This window comes from Erythrolamprus reginae, chromosome 2 (assembly GCF_031021105.1).
Source record: "Erythrolamprus reginae isolate rEryReg1 chromosome 2, rEryReg1.hap1, whole genome shotgun sequence".
NCBI lineage: Eukaryota > Metazoa > Chordata > Lepidosauria > Squamata > Dipsadidae > Erythrolamprus > Erythrolamprus reginae.
Genome location: NC_091951.1, coordinates 291,970,914 through 291,987,318, shown reverse-complemented (window position 1 = coordinate 291,987,318; position 16,405 = coordinate 291,970,914). Strand labels below are relative to the sequence as shown.

Genomic DNA, 16,405 nt, shown 5'->3' with positions numbered 1-16,405 from the left:
ATACTGTGGTGAAGATTTTTTTTACAACAGACTCATCCTGTGTCTAAAAGGCTGGGAAAAGTATTTTCTCATGGGCAGTGATTCATATGTGATAAAGCTAAATAACGTGTCATATCTAAATCTGACTATAACTTGAAAAATAATTTTCAGATAATTTAGCTCTCAATTTTATTGGAGATTAAGGAGGGATTAAAATATTTGCCTTTTGTTGTGAGACGAGGATTAGATTTTCTTCTGCTTGCTCTTTCATTTAAAACTGGAATAAGCTTTCATTAATTCAAAGAATAGACATGGAGAAATACAGGTGGGATCTATAGTAAGGAGCAAAATTTATACACCAGTTTACCCCATTCCAGATGCTAAATTATATCAACCAAAGCTTAGTCATAGATTATCGTTTCTTTTCTTACAGCATGAAGACTGTGAAGCAAAGCTAGTTCACAATGATGAATGTACAGCATGGGAATTTTCAAGCTTCTTAAATTGGTAATATAGTCAAGGTCTTTTTGCCTTTCAAGCCTATTATTTAGTGGCCTATGTTATAAAAATAATAAAAGTTGAACTGAACTGTAGTTGTAAAAGAGTTTACAGGATAATATTATAAATGTATGTGTGTGTTTATGTCTTCATGTGCACATGCAGATGCCCTCACATTGAACTAAAACTATAACCTTGAAGTGCAAGAAGAAAAGCACACTTTCTCTGGGATGAGAATACAGTATTCTGTGAAGCTCCATAGCCTAACAATTAGAACAGAATGTTCCAAAGACATTTTCAAGAGGCAATTGGACTTTTGCTTTTGTTTTGCTTTGAAGACGTTTCGTTTCTTGGATGAGAAGCAAAACACCTCCAAAGAAAAACATGAAAGTCCAGTTGCCTCTCGAAAATACACCTTGGGGAAACTATGACCTGGATGACTGAGAATCTCCATAGACTAGTGATTCCCATCCTTTTGGGTACCATGGACTGATTCCATGGAGAAAGGGTGTGTGGTTTCGCTTGCTGCCTGTATCCTGTGGATGGGGTTTCACCTGTTTGTGAAGATTAGTTGCTGGCATGTCATGGACCAGATATCAGGGAACCCTGCCTTAGAAAATCAGAATTTATTGTTCAAAAAGAGGATCTGTACAATTGTAGATGAAGGAGTTTTTATCATGATACAAGATTAATGTCTTGCTGCTTAATAAACAAGTAGAACTTGAATATACACAAATATTACTTTTCATTGTAAAACTTCATAGAAATGGAGAGAAGATTGATTATATGGTTTTGTTTGCCTATTTTAGAGTCAAGAATTTTCATGGCATTATTGTAATGGCAGTTAAGAAGTTACAAATAAATTAGAACCATGCACTCAAACATGCAATTTATCTTATTTTATTTATATATCATATTTAGAGACCATTCATCTCACTCACAATACTTGAAGCTTCCAGATATATGAAACTGCATATTCCATCATTTCCAGTTAAGCCTATTGGTTATGTTTTCTGGAAGAAACTGTACTTATTTAAAATTATTCTAAATCAATTCAATATGCAAAGTAGGTGCCATATATTTAAATACTTTAAACATAGTTGTAATACACATTTATCTGGAAATTTAATTGTATTCCTCTTCTAAGAGCAATGTATAGGTCAAATTTTTCTTCTTAACGAAATGTATTCTAAGAATTTGTGTATAGTTTCCTCTGTAGTCTTTAGGAGCTAGACAATCATTGCAGCTTTGATTTATTTCTGTTTCAAACTAGACATGCCATTGATTAAAAAAAATCAATCAACAACATTGTCCATTGTGGTCTCCTTAAAATCTCCAAAATCTTTAGCCACTTGGGGGTTAAAAATTAAAAATTCTAGGAACCATATCCAGATTTTCCAGATGGCCACTTGTTAGAAATAAAGAGGTACTGTTTTCTGCATCTCTTTACTGCCATTTACTGCCATTTATTGGTGCACAATTCTTACAAACCAAATCTGGTAGCCCTAACCCAATCCAGAATTTCTGGAAACTCATATGATTCTGAAAGTTTAATTATCATAGATATAACTTAAACATTCCCAGAAAGCTGTTTCCTGGTATATATATCAGAATGGGCATAGAAAGCAAATTTCATTCAAATGGAATTGCAATGAATATGTGATAAGTATCAGTCTGGGTGATGGGAATTCTAAGATGAAAATACAGAGAAATACAGAATAAATAAATTACAAAATGTTTAAGAACATACTGTATTTTTTGGAGTATAAGGCACACCTTTTTACCCCAAAAAGGTGCGTCTTATACACTGAATGTAGCCCCACCCAGTCACCCCCACTCTTTGGTCTCTGCCTGCCAGCAATCTACCTCTTTGCAACAAAAAGCAGCAGAGCCTGATTAACACAAGCCACAAGGTTATCTGCCTCCTGATACTAGCTGATTGATTGAAGTTGCCAGTAAGCCCACATGCTAAAACGAAAGTGAAACTAAAGTTGCAGGGAGGCAAATTGCTGCAGGGAGAGGCAAAGGCTGAAACTGGCTGGGTTTCTTTTGCTGCAAGGACGTAAGTCAATAACTATAAATGTCTACAGAATGTTCAAATTATTAGGCTTGTTTTTTTAAAGACTGCTTTATTGTTGTTTTAGAAAACTTAACAAAATGAGGAAGCTTTTTAAAATAAATGCTTGATCTGAAGAGGCCCAGTACTATTGTATCTTCTTTTAAATACCAGAGAATACTTCCAGAAAGCCACATCAATTTTAAAGATATGTAAAAGTATAATCTGAAATGTCCTGTTTTGGTATTAAGTATTAGTATTAAGATAACGCAGCTGAGTTAGTCATGTTTGGAGTAGATCTATTTAAATAATTGGGAGGAGTTAGTGTGATTACATTTAAGAAAACTTTCTGGGATTAATATACTGCCATAATGTACATTTCTCCAATTCTTTGCTATTTCTATGGATTAGGCACACCTGTACAGAAATATACAGCAGTGTATATCATCTGTGCTTTTTTGCTGTTTGGCAAATTGCTGGAAGGCAGAGCCTTTTTTCCTTGTTTTCCTCCCCAAAACTAAGGTGTGCCTTATACTCCGGTGCGTCTTATATTCCAAAACATAGGGCAGTTTCAAATTGTAAAAACTATTAATTTATAAAATGAAGTATAATCCTCTTACTATTAAGCAGAAAAATAATTCAAAGAATACATCCACTTGCTAACTAATACTGACCTTTTATAACAGATCCCCAGGGCCTTTTAATTATAGTAGAAATACTTATGCCAAAACGTATTAAGTAACCGCAAAGGAAACAAGTATCTTTAAATAACTTGGTTTCAGAAAGGTCCTGAAGTGCAGTGACAAATTAATATCATTTATTGAAGCCATAACTATGTTAGCCTGACTGAACACTGAATAATGTATAAAGTTCACCCAAGAATTAAATGCAGACATGTAATAGATATATACATATTGAATTAGTTTTACTGGCAGTGTTGTTTATTTACAACACATTCTGTCTCTCTCTCTCACACACACACACACACCTACACACATATTCCTTTAATTACATAGGAAAAGTTCTACGAACATACATTTTATATACAGTAATCCCTTGTTAATTTGTGGTTCATTTTTCACGGATTCGCTATTTCACGGGTTTTCAAAGGGGGCTTAAATTCATTAAATCCATTCAAAATTCATAAAATTCTTCTACAGTACTACTATACTCTATTAAAGAAACTGGTAGGATATCACATGTAGTTCCAGCTGAGAAACATTACAGAATGACTGTTTAATGCAAAGGGTAGGTTTTAAAAGTCCAAATACTCGTTAAATTTATTTATTTATTTATTTATTTATTTATTTATTTATTCCATTTTTATGCCGCTCTTCTCCTTAGACTCAGGGCGGCTTACTACATGTTAGCAATAGCACTTTTTAACAGAGCCAGCCTATTGTCCCCCACAATCTGGGTCCTCATTTTACCAACCTTGGAAGGATGGAAGGCTGAGTCAACCTTGAGCCGGTGATGAGATAAATACATAAAAAATATCTTTCCTCTACTTCACGGAAATTCATTTTTCACAGGTGGTCTTGGAACTCATCCCCGTGAAAAACAAGAGATCACTGTACATATATTCATACATTTTCACAGGTATAAGTATATAGGTCTTGGTGTACTTGGGTCTTTTCCCATGTAAAATTGATAGAATCTTAGTGACATTTCAACGAGATCCCATTCATCATCTTCAGGCTGGTGATTTTGGCTTTGCTCTAGGGCAAACTAAGCAGGGTCGGAGCTGCTATCTTTCTATAAATATTGGTGAGTGTGTATGGAATGCTGGCTTAATTGTTGTAAGTGGGCTGGTTGGCTTTGTTGTAACACCTTGAGTAGTTGTTGGAGTTGATGTTTGCAGATTAGTTGGCTGTTTTGTAATGTATGTCTGTGGTGTAACATCCCGGGTTTTGGTTTGGCCAAAACCTGGCATGCATCATCATTTGTGTCACCTGTAAAGTCATGGAATCAATTGTAAACCAATCCATCTCTCTCAACTTAGAAACAAACAACCTGCTTTCTAATAAGCAGTTTCATTTCAGAAAAAATCTGTCCTGTAAACTGCAAGTCCTACACTGCAGAAACATTTGGACCAGATATCTTGACCAGGTGAAACAATAGAAACAATTTACATAGAATTCTGCAACGCCTTTGACTCAGTGGTGCATGACAAATTAATTGTAAAACTTAGTTCTTACAGCATGTCCAGGCCCCCACACAAGTGAATAACCTCATTCCTGTCAAACAGGCAACAAATGGTCAAAATAGGGAGAGTCCTATCAAAACCAGCACCATTTAATAGCAGTGTCTCCCAAGGCAGTGTCTTAGGACCCACACTTTTTTTTTTATATCAATGACCTACTGTATGTGATCACATTAAAAGCAGCTACATCCTCTTTGCCAATGGCGTAAAACTATTTAACACCACCGACAATGCTGCTGCCTTACAAAGCGACCTAGACTATGTCAGAATAATTGGCAACTCCAAATTTCAACTAACAAATGCTCTGTCCGAAACATTGGCAATAAAAATAGGAACACCTAATACAAGTAGATAACCCACACTCTGTTAAGGACCAGAGCTCACTGTAATAGCATTACCACAAAAGTCTTAAGACTTGTTAACCTTATTTTGTTAAGCTTCCTCTCCAGTAATATTGAATTGTTAACTAGGGCATACAAAATCTATATGGATATAGAAAAAAATATAAGTCTAAGAGTTGCACTGATAATTAAATTAAGTTAGGGATATGTGTTATCTGTCTGTTAACTAAAAGATGGATTATGGTTAGAATCACTCAGGGAAGCTGTTAGACGAAGGAAGAGGAAGTACAGAAGGGAGGGGAGAAGATGAGAGGAGAGAAATAGGAAAGAGGGAGAGAAAGAAACAAAGAAGGTACAGAGAAGAGAGAAAGATAGATTGAGTGAAGTTTTATGAAATATTGGGGGGAAAATAAACACGCAATAGAAGTATAAAAGGTGCAAAATTAGGATATTGGTTTATGGATTATTGGATATAAATGTATAATTAGTATATCTTGATATGATTTATGGTATATATGTGAATGTATATATGGAGGCTGTGGGGGAAATTAAGAAATTAAAAATAATTATTCAACAAGTGTGACAGCTATAAGCTCTCCATTGTTTTCTACAATGACATTGAAGTGAGGGCCAAGGGAACTATTTTTTCGTCTGATAATTACAGATTCCCATCAATTTGTTACTAAGACTTTCCTTATTCAGATAATTCAGTATAAGCTGTTTTTCCTGATTTTATATTTCCTATTTTATCTATCTGTATCTTGAGCCTGGAGTCTTGGCCAATCTTGCTAGCATTTGCAAATTTGATAAAATCCTCTTCCATCCCTTAGTGTAAATCATTGATGAGTACCGGTATATTAAAGAGTACTGTACCTATGACAGAGTCTTTGACTGTTCCACTGCATGTTTCTCTCCATGAAGATGTAGTTGCATTAAGAACTACATGTTGAGTGCAGCTGATCAGCCAATTATTAATCTATCTAGTGGTGATGCTATCTAACCCACCTTTTCCTAACTTATCAAGCACTAAGTTGTGGGCTATTTTATTAAATGCCTTACTGAAGTCCAAATAAATATATCTACAGTATTTTGCTAGTCCACTAATACAGCGTTTCCCAACCGGTGTGCTGCGGCACACTAGTGTGCCGCGAGACATGGTCAGGTGTGCCGCGAAGCTCCTAGGGAAGCTCCAGCTGGGCGGGGCGCTGTCGGTGCCGGTGCCTCTGACCTGGAGCTCCCACTCGCAGCTGTCCCCTGGCTACTGCCCGATGCCGCTGTTTCCGGCGCTCTCCTGCTGGTCCCCAAAGAAGGAAGGCGGGAAAAAGGAGGCGCGAAGAATGAAGCTCTCCTTTTCCCCGCCTTCCTTCTTTGGGGACCAGCAGGAGAGCGCCAGAAACAGCAGCATTGGGGGACAGCTGTGAGTGGGAGCTCCAGGTCGGAGGCACCGGCAGTGCCCTGCCCAGCTGGAGCTTCCCTGGCATCGGCGGCAAGTGTCCTTTGGGGCCTGGCGGGAGGGCACTGGCGGTGGGAGCGGGAGGGTGCCAGCTGCAGTGGCCCCAGGCAGTCACGGGGAGATGGCGGCGGCGAGAGGGAGCTCCAGGGTGGAGGCACCGACGGTGGCAGTTGGACGTGCTGCTAGAGACGTACATGCTGGCGCTGCGGGGCTGGCACTGGCTCGCTGGCTGGGCCGGAGGTGCCAGCCCCACACCCATGCCCAGCGCAGCGCCAGCATATACGGCGTCCAGCACCACGTCCAGCTGCCGCCGTCAGGGCTCCCACTCGCAGTCAGCTGCTCTGCCGCCACCCTTGGCTACTGCCTAATGCTGCTGTTGTCGGCGTGGTAGAAAGAGAGAGAGAGAGAGAGAGAAAGAGACATAGCAAGAGAGAGAGAGAAAGAAAGAAAGAGAGATAGCAAGAGAGGCAGAGAAAGAGAGAGAATGAAAGAGAGATAGCAAGAGAGGCAGAGAGAGCAAGGGAGAGAGAAAGACAGAGGGAGGGAAGGAGGGAGAGCAAAAGAGAGCAAAAAAGAGAGGAAGAAAGAAAGAGGGATGGAGAGAGAGAAAGAAGGGAAGGAAGGAGAGAGAAAGAGGGAAGGAGAAATAGAGCGAAATGGAGGAAGAGATTTTTTTTTGTCCAAACTTTTTTTTAGTGCCCCCCTCCCCTGTTCAGTGTTCCCCAGGATTTTGAAAATATGAATAATGTGCCGCGGCTCAAAAAAGGTTGGGAAACACTGCACTAATAAACAATTAGGTCTCTGAATCACTGCTTATCAGCTTTTGATTGTGAACCTTCACTTTTTAATATTGTTCTCCATATTCAGTACAAATAGTGTATTGTACTCCTTTCAAGTAAAAAGTCACCAAGGCAAACCATATCTAATTAGATGCTCATTCCATAAAACTGAAGGAAAAGAATGATGGGTTACTCTTTTATAAAAAATAGTTAATGTATTAGCACGCTTTATATATAATAAACATAAGCTATTATACTCTTTTCTAAACTTACCCAGGATATATTAAATAAAACAAATTAGAATGACTTGAGTTAATGCTTCCTGGAACACACCCAAGGCCAGGCCACTGGAACACTCATGGTCAGACTTTAACGCAGTGAGATAAGAAAGTTGCTCAAGGCTGAAACTACCAGAGGACAAGATAATATAGCTATGACTATAGAAAGAATTGTCATGCTGACCCTTTAGAGTATTGAATAATATAGAAAATGACTTAGTAGATTAAAGGGGTCTCGGGCAGGTTTATTAGACATGCTGCAGACCAATCATTAATTAATAACGCTGAAAATACTTGAGTTGATGCTTTTTTCCATCCACAAAGTTACTTACAATTTTGGTCTTGAGGAAGAAACATATAATTGTTTCTGTTTCCAGAAAGATGTTTCTGTGTGTGTTAATGACTGTGTGTGTGAAAACCAAAAGAAAATTCTGAACCATAATGCTTTCAAAAGCAACAGAAAAGTAAGCTGTTCTTAAGGGTGTTTGGGTGTTGACACCAAGTATGCAAGTGTGTATTTATGATTGCAATAGTCTGTAAATCTTATTAATAAGTAAATTATAGATTTTTACAATAATCTTTACATTCAGGCTATTACCGGCTAATACTCAGAGTGGGTGCCCTGAGGTTCTCCTAAATTCTCATATTTAAAGATGCCTTTTTAAAATGTCCCATTTGAGAAGAAAACCATGCAGACTGAATACTGCCATATAGGAATTTTTTTCAGTATTTCAAAAGAATAATAAATCCATTTCTTTTTCAATTGGCAAGACTGCTGAGAGGTCACAAAGAATAAGGGAAGCAGAAAAAGATTGCAGGACCTCTGAAATTAAAAAAAAATTGAAACAGAGAGAGATGTGAAAGCTGAAATAATACCTCATATCCCAGAAGCCAGCTATTTGAGTAATTGTCACCATCAAAGCTATATTACATACTATGCCTGAAGCATCTATTTAACAACAAACTCTATTTGTATTCAGTGAAAAAAAATGGATAACACTGAATACCTCTAAAGTAAAAAAATTCAAAAGCATAGGTGCCATGATTACCAGTTGCCTCTGCCTATCGTAATGTCTCAGTCTTTTTCTATTCTTCTATAATAGTACTCTTCATCTTTCGCAACTTTAGGATGTGTGGATGTTAACTTCCATAGTTCCCCTGGCAGCATAAATTTTTCAGCTAAATTTGGATAAATAGGTAGCAGGGGTGAAATGCAGCAGCTTCTGATAAATTCTGGAGAACCAAGAGCGGAAATTTTGAGTAGTTCAGAGAACTAGCAAATACCATCTCTAATTGGCCCCAGACTGGGGTAAGAATTGAGGTTTTGCAATATCCTTCCCCCAGAAGTGGGGAGGGAATGGAGATATTGCAGTATCCTTTCCCTGCCATGCCCACCGAGCCGCGCCTACAGAACCGATAGGGAAAAAATTAGAATTTCACCCCTGGTAGTAGGTAGGTAGGTATGTAGGGAGGGAGGGAGGCAGAAAGGCAGGTAGACAATAGGAGAGACTTCATTATTAGTTCCTGAATTATGAAATAGTCACAAAATTCTACGTTACATTGCATAACTGGAAGAAAAAATATTAATAAGATTTTCTGAATATTTTTGTCTGTCACAGCATAATTTTTTTTTAAAAAAACCTCACGCACACATAGATACATGCAAATCAGAGGGACTTTTTATTTAGTTTTCTTTAGGGTAGCCTTATCCGTTTAATTTTATCTCTTTTTCAGCTTTTCAAACTAGCTTTAGAACATGGCTACATTAAAGTCAAAATAGTCTCAGAAATTTCCTATACTGGTGGTTCAAGATCTGGGACCTTTTATAGATCAGAATCCTTTTTAAAGGATTTTCATTGGTAAAGTAGATACAAAAAGGACTTGGTGAAATCCGGAATATGTAAAAAACAAAATGAAATAGACAAAATATTGACAGGATCTGATAAAAAATTTATAACTAAAATGTATACTTATGTACTAAATCATGAAAACATCGAAGAAATAGTTAAACCTAATATGATAGCTTGGATGACCAACTTTGGCTATGCAATTCAACTAGAAGACTGGGAAAAACTATGGTCAGTTAACTATAAGATGACTTTGTCAACACCATACAAAGAAAATCTTTATAAAATGTTCTTCCGATGGCATTATGCGCCAGCGGCTTAGCCAAAATGAATGTAAATATTAGTAACAAATGTTGGAAGTGTAAAAAAGAGGTAGGAACATATTACCACATATGGTGGCAATGTAAGGAAGCAAAAAAATTCTGGATCCAAATTCGGACATGGATGGAAGAAATACTGGGCTATAAACTTGAGATAAAACCGGAAATGTATTTATTAGGCATAATCAGAGGCAAACATAGCAAAGAAAATTACTACTTAATAAATCACTTACTTACTGCTGCAAGATTAGCATGTGCACAAGTTTGGAAACAAGAAAAGACTCCAAACAAAGAAATGGTGATTAAAAAAATATTAGACTGCTCCAAATTTAGCAAATTAACATATGATACAAAACCAACAAAATAAGGGCTATTACAAAGTGTGGGGGAAAATATACAACTGGGTGGAAGTTAAGAAAAAGGTATAGCAAATAGAATTGTAAAAAATAAATCTTGTAAATATATAAATCGTAAATGTTCAATGTTGTATTGTATGATGTCTAAATGTTTGTATGTCAAACAAAATAAAAATAAATATATATATAAAAAAGATCTGGGACCTTTTATAGATCAGAATCCTTTTTAAAGGATTTTCATTGGTAAAACCACAAAAAGCTGACCTGGTCTAGGATGAACCTGTATAGTTCCTTTGTCGACTCACACAGTTTTGTCCACTCACAAAGCTTCCTGAAGAAATGATAGTCTTTTTGTTCTGTATTGGAGATCATCCACTGTCTGCTCTCTAGGAAATTTCTGCTATCGTCTGCCTTCTGAGGATTATCAGTTGCACATCCGCTACATTTTTTTTCTTTTTAAATTTGGAGTGCTATTTTATATCATTTCATTGCTTGGCTAATTTTTCTCATTAGTTGCTTACCCCATTTCTCATATATAAAATAAGCTTGCCTTTTTCCTCTCTGTGTAAATATCTTGGATATGATGACAACAAACGTCAAAGAGATGGAGGCAAAATAAAAGTTCATGATTAATATAGCTTTTCTGTTAAGCAAAGCTTGACAGATCACCTTTGCCTTTTGGCTACCTGAAGAGTTAATGCAATTGTTTATAACATAGTTGTTAAGTTTACAGTGGTACCTCTACTTAAGAACTTAATTCGTTCCGTGGCCAGGTTCTTAAATAGAAAAGTTTGCAAGTAGAAGCAATTTTTCCCATAGGAATCAATGTAAAAGCAAAAACTGTGTGCAAATCCATTAGGAAAGAAATAAAAGCTTGGAATTTGGGTGGGAGGAGGAGGAAGAGGAAGAGGAGGACAATCACTGCTCAGAGCGAAAGGGGTGTTTATTTTCTCTGGGAGCTGGCAGAGGTTTATTCCCTCTCCAACCGCCCAGAGAAAGGAAAATGCTTTGTTTGCTCTGGACTGCCAAAGCCTCCTTAAGGACCACCAATAGGCTCCTCTAGCAGCCCAGAAAAGCCTGAGATGGCTGGAATTAAAGGGGGAATTAAAGGGAAAACTGAACAGGCCTTTGTGCTGCTCTAAAATTTTCTGGGAGGAGGAAGAGGAAGAGGAGGAAGAGGAGGACAATCACTGCTCAGAGCGAAAGGGGTGTTTATTTTCTCTGGGAGCTGGCAGAGGTTTATTCCCTCTCCAACCGCCCAGAGAAAGGAAAATGCTTTGTTTGCTCTGGACTGCCAAAGCCTCCTTAAGGACCACCAATAGGCTCCTCTAGCAGCCCAGAAAAGCCTGAGATGGCTGGAATTAAAGGGGGAATTAAAGGGAAAACTGAACAGGCCTTTGTGCTGCTCTAAAATTTTCTGGGAAATTTTTCCGGGCTCAGGTTCTTAAGTAGAAAATGGTTCTTAAGAAGAGGCAAAAAAATCTTGAACACCTGGTTCTTATCTAGAAAAGTTCTTATCTAGAAAAGTGGAGGCGCTCTTAAGTATCTGGTTTATCCATTGGCTTGGCTTGGCAGAGGTCACAAAAGGTGATCACATGATCCTAGAACACTGCAACTGTCATAAATGTGAAACAGTTGCCAACAGCCTGAATTTTGATCACATAACCATGGAGATGCTTCAACAGTCATAAGTGTAAATGGTCATTAGTTACTTTTTTTCAATAATGTTGTAACTGTGAACGTTCACTAAATGAACTGTTGCAAGTCAGGAACTACGTGTACTTCAGTTAAGAGTCCAGGATTTTTTTCTTTCCATCTTACACTTGCTTGAACTTCAGGAGTATTGCAATTTTACTTGATACAATGTCTAAGAATTTCACAGAACACATCAAGAATTTGCAGCTTCCTGCAATAACACCATTGGAACTGCAAAAAATTGCACTACTTGGAACATCATATATAGATGATACTTGGTTGAGACCTAGGATGCTGGCAGCATCCTGTATCAACCATTAGTACCAGTAGTGAGTTCCTATCGGAATTGATGAGGACTCAGAACCAGTAGTAAAAATGGTGGCTGCGCACACAAGATTTCGGTGATTTTTACTTCTGCACATGTGTGGAAGCAAAAAAATCACCGAAATCTCTTGCGTGCATCCACCCCCACTCCCAAGATTTTGCTTCCTGTGTATATGCAGAAGCAAAATCTCACTGGGATGCACATGCACACACCAGAGAACCAAATCTGCGTGCACAGCGCACCACTAGCAGCAGTAACAGCAACCTCCACCTGATTAGCACCAGTCAGTCGTATTTGTGACACTTTTTAAAATGTTCAGTTGACTGAATTTCATGTTTAATGAATAAAATACCTAGATAATCATAATCATAATCATTGCTGTTGTTCTCACTTCCTTATTTAAAACATAAAATAGAATGGCTTTGACTATAAATTCATCCTTTAAAGTATATATTGCATATTCTTTTAAATCAGTGTACCAATACAGTATTTAGCTTTCTATCTGATGAAATATTCAGTTCATTTAATTCTGTTTTTGTTTGATCTCTTTAAAAAAATGAAAACAAATCTTGGCATTCATGTGTTAAATGTGATTACAACATATGAATCATGATCCTACTTTAGATCAGAAGGAAATGGACTAAGTGACAGTAAAAGACAGAGGAAGCAAATACAGTAATAAAAAAACAGCTGTTCTAAATTCACAGATTTTCAGACACTATTTCTGAAATTCATTGCTGTATATTTAGCATAGTGACTCCACTGGAATCTCACAAGCATATTTGCTCACTAAATCACGTCAGTCGGGAAGCAATGAGAATAATGACACATAGTTGATCCCTTCTCTTTAACCAAAGTAATTTCTGGCACTATTATTAGTTTTACCCAATTATCTACTATAATTTTAAAGGCAATGCTCACAAAATTGCGTGCCTTCTGGATGTGCTAACATTTACCTTTCATAGTCTCAGAAGGCAACATAGCTAAAGACCGGGGCTTCTTTGAGACCTTCCCTCGCATAAATAATTCTTTAAGACACACTAATGTGGTGTGTCTTTAATGTGATGATATTGATAAGACAATATCACCACATTAAATTACAGTATTTGGAACTTTTGCTTTAATGATGAGATATAAACCATACATGTAATTCTGTTATATTACAACCTACTTAAAGCATAATTTGTCCAAAGCCACTTGTAAAGCATGTATTCTCCTGCTCTTTGGCCAAAATACCACATTTAATTGATAAATTATGTAGGACCCTGGTTATTTATTTATTTTTTGCACTATTATAAAGTTTAAAAGCTTCATGCAAAAAAGAGAGACTTATAAAAACAATAATAAATAGATATTGACGCCATGTTCCAAAACAATATTTTAGAGGTGGAAATGTAGGTATGGATACTCAATCCCAAACTTTCATTGCTGCATACAAAATAATATGATTGGAAGTAGAGAGAGATTGCAACAATCATTTAAAATCATTAAAATTGTTAGGGTACGAAATAAGAATTTTGATATATACATGGGAGGACTGAAAAGAAATAAGCCTTAAATATTTAATTAGGCATTTGGCTTCGTAGCTGACTGCTCCAGTGGTGGGCTTTTATTGCATTTACATTGGGATCCTTCGGTCTTGAAAGACCATGGTATCATGCTCTAGACTCCCCAGAGCATGAAGCCTGGGTAGGTTAGTATGGAGAATGGATTGTTACCCGAGCAGCAGATCCCCCCTCAATGTCTCTGAAATTGTCCAATGGCCAAGGCAAAGGCCAATACGATTGGTTCCAGCTACGTCGCAAGAGTTATCAGAGCATAGCTATACAGTCATGAATTGCTTCCGGAACTTCGGTTCCGGATTTTGCCTCAAGGTTTACTCCTGAAGTCCTTTCCAATGATGGATATAGCCACAAGGCAGTGGAGGTTTGCAGTCAGAGTTTCCTTTCTCCTAGTGGTTGATTAGGGCATCTTTGTGTCTTGTGCTCTTAGTGTACCATATCGCTTGCAGAGACCGCCTTCATCCACTCAGTCTGCCGGAATCTGTCTTCACATGCTCGGGTTAGACAAGTCTCTATCTCGGGATAGACAAATCTCTATCCCAAGGTCAGTCACCCATCAGCTACTTTCAGCCTGGTTTGGGTCATTTGACTGCCAGACTGTCAAAGCTGTTGCCTGGGGTGTGGCTGCTGCACATGCTACAGCTATTAGGAACCACAGGTGAGAGCTGAGTGACAGGTGGGGACCAAAGATGAATGAGCTGCCTAAAAGCTTCCCTAAATGAGCTGTCATAAAAGGACATAACATGTCCCTACACCAGAGATGCTACTGAGCACTCCAGACAGTCTGGGCTTTTATTATAGAAATGAAATTTTGATTAATTTGGCACCAACACCAGAAGGATAAAGAAATGAAGAAAGTAAATTTAGGGAATCGTTTGCAATAAAGATGGCTTTTTACTCATTTAACTTGTTCACAGCCTTAGAGGCCAATGAGCATATAAATGAAAAGACAGCTAATTTAAAGAAGAAATGCTACCCCTGCATATTTATCACTCTCTCTTTAGCTCTTTTAGAATCTCTGATAGGCAAATTCTTTCCCCAAGAACCAGTGCAAATCTTAGAAAGCATGAGACAGTTGGAATACCAATTTTTCATTAACAATACATAATAATTTTTACAGATGTTCCTGTGAATCATTTTGGCAATCATATTATGCCATTGTTTATAATCAATTTGTGTGATCTTCTTGTACAAGCTGAGTACATGAACAGTTTTGTCTGCTTCTTTGCACAATCTGCACTATGAATCATGCGATGTTCTTTCAATTCTAACTGTGATTGCGCTCGTTTGAATAACTTATTCTTCAGCAGCCAAAATAAAGCCTTCAGCTTCTTTTTTTAAGGTTCAAGTTGTCCCTTCCATTTTTCCTTCAATAATTCATAGCAATTGTAATGCTTTTTCTTGACTGCATTCTCTTTGCATTTTTATTTTATTATAGGCAATATTCATATTTTTCTTTCCTGTATATACAATAAGTTTCAATTGTAACTTTCATCAATACTTATTCTTGACTATCATTTCCATAATTAGCTAATGCGTGCTTTTCTTCTTTGACAATGTGTTTGGTTTGGTTTGAATTTAAATTATTATTGCTTCTGTTATAGTAATCTAAAAAAATTCCCCAGAATACCTGAAGATGGGACAATTCCTGAGAGGGGGGAAATCACCTGACCTTGTGCAAAAAGATCACGTAAATACAACACTAGAGGGACAAGGCTGAACAAAGCAATAGCTAGTCAGAGAGGAAATAAAATAGCTGAATTCTGCTTATCCTCTTTCCACAAATCTTATAGAACATTGAAGAATGGAAATACAGCTGGAATGATGGAGTAAAAGTCATTTTGAAATAAGTCTTGCAATTTTCCCAGTTTCAGACAAGTACCTAAGTTCCTAGAATGTCTACTTTCTTTGCACTATTTAAGCTTGTATCTCAGCTATTTTACTGTTGTCAGCTGCTGGAATGAGTTCTTCTAAAACCTTCAATGTCTTTTTGTTCTTTTCTGTCTCTTTTTTGTATGGTCACCATCTTTACAAATTCTGCAGTCTAGAAAATTGTACTCGTTAATTAATTCTATCATTTCATTGTTTTAAATTATGCTTTTCCATTTGACATTTTTTTAATGTTCAAGGACACATAAAAACCGAAGTCCTGCCTTACTTCTAGAATTACCATTCTTAGATTTTCTTCAGTTTCTGCAACTAAGGTAGCATTGCCCGCATATCTCAGGTTCCTTCCACTGATTTTGACACCATTCTGTATTTGTTCCAGACATATGAGCCATATGATGAATTCAGTGAAAAGATATAGTTGATAGTATGCAGTCCTGACTGATTTTTTTTTTCCTGATAGTGATCATTCACTGTTACCAAATTCTTTTCTTACTGTCATTTGCTCAGTTGCTTTATAGAGATTTATTATCAGAAGAATCAGGTACTGGGGTATGCTCATTCCTTAAGATATACTTCCAAAATTTCCCTGATTAGGGATTGGGATAGAGATCAATCTTTTTCAATCTTTTGGTTAGGGTTTGTTTGTAGGCTGATGATCTTTGTGATTTCCATGCCAGTTGCCTTTATTAAGAGTAATATACGGATTTCCAGTTTGCCAGTTGTTTTATAACTCCTCTAACTTCTTTCTCAAACATTACTGGTTCTCTTAAATGCCCTCTGACCATGTCTCCTTGTATAGCTTTCCTGCACATTCCTTTCCTCT

General features: G+C 37.2%; 1 long non-coding RNA gene across 2 annotated transcripts in view; it reads right to left on the bottom strand.

The window, feature by feature from the left end:
• LOC139158976 (uncharacterized) overlaps positions 1-16,405 on the bottom strand; it is a 37,004-nt gene that overhangs the window by 11,540 nt on the left and 9,059 nt on the right. The window contains exon 1 of one of the 2 annotated variants that reach the window (XR_011557782.1): positions 1,032-1,077. The exons of the other annotated variant lie outside the window; for it this stretch is intronic. This is a non-coding gene — a long non-coding RNA (uncharacterized lncRNA). Of the gene's footprint in view, positions 1-1,031; positions 1,078-16,405 lie in introns of those variants that run through there. 2 annotated transcript variants of the gene reach the window in all.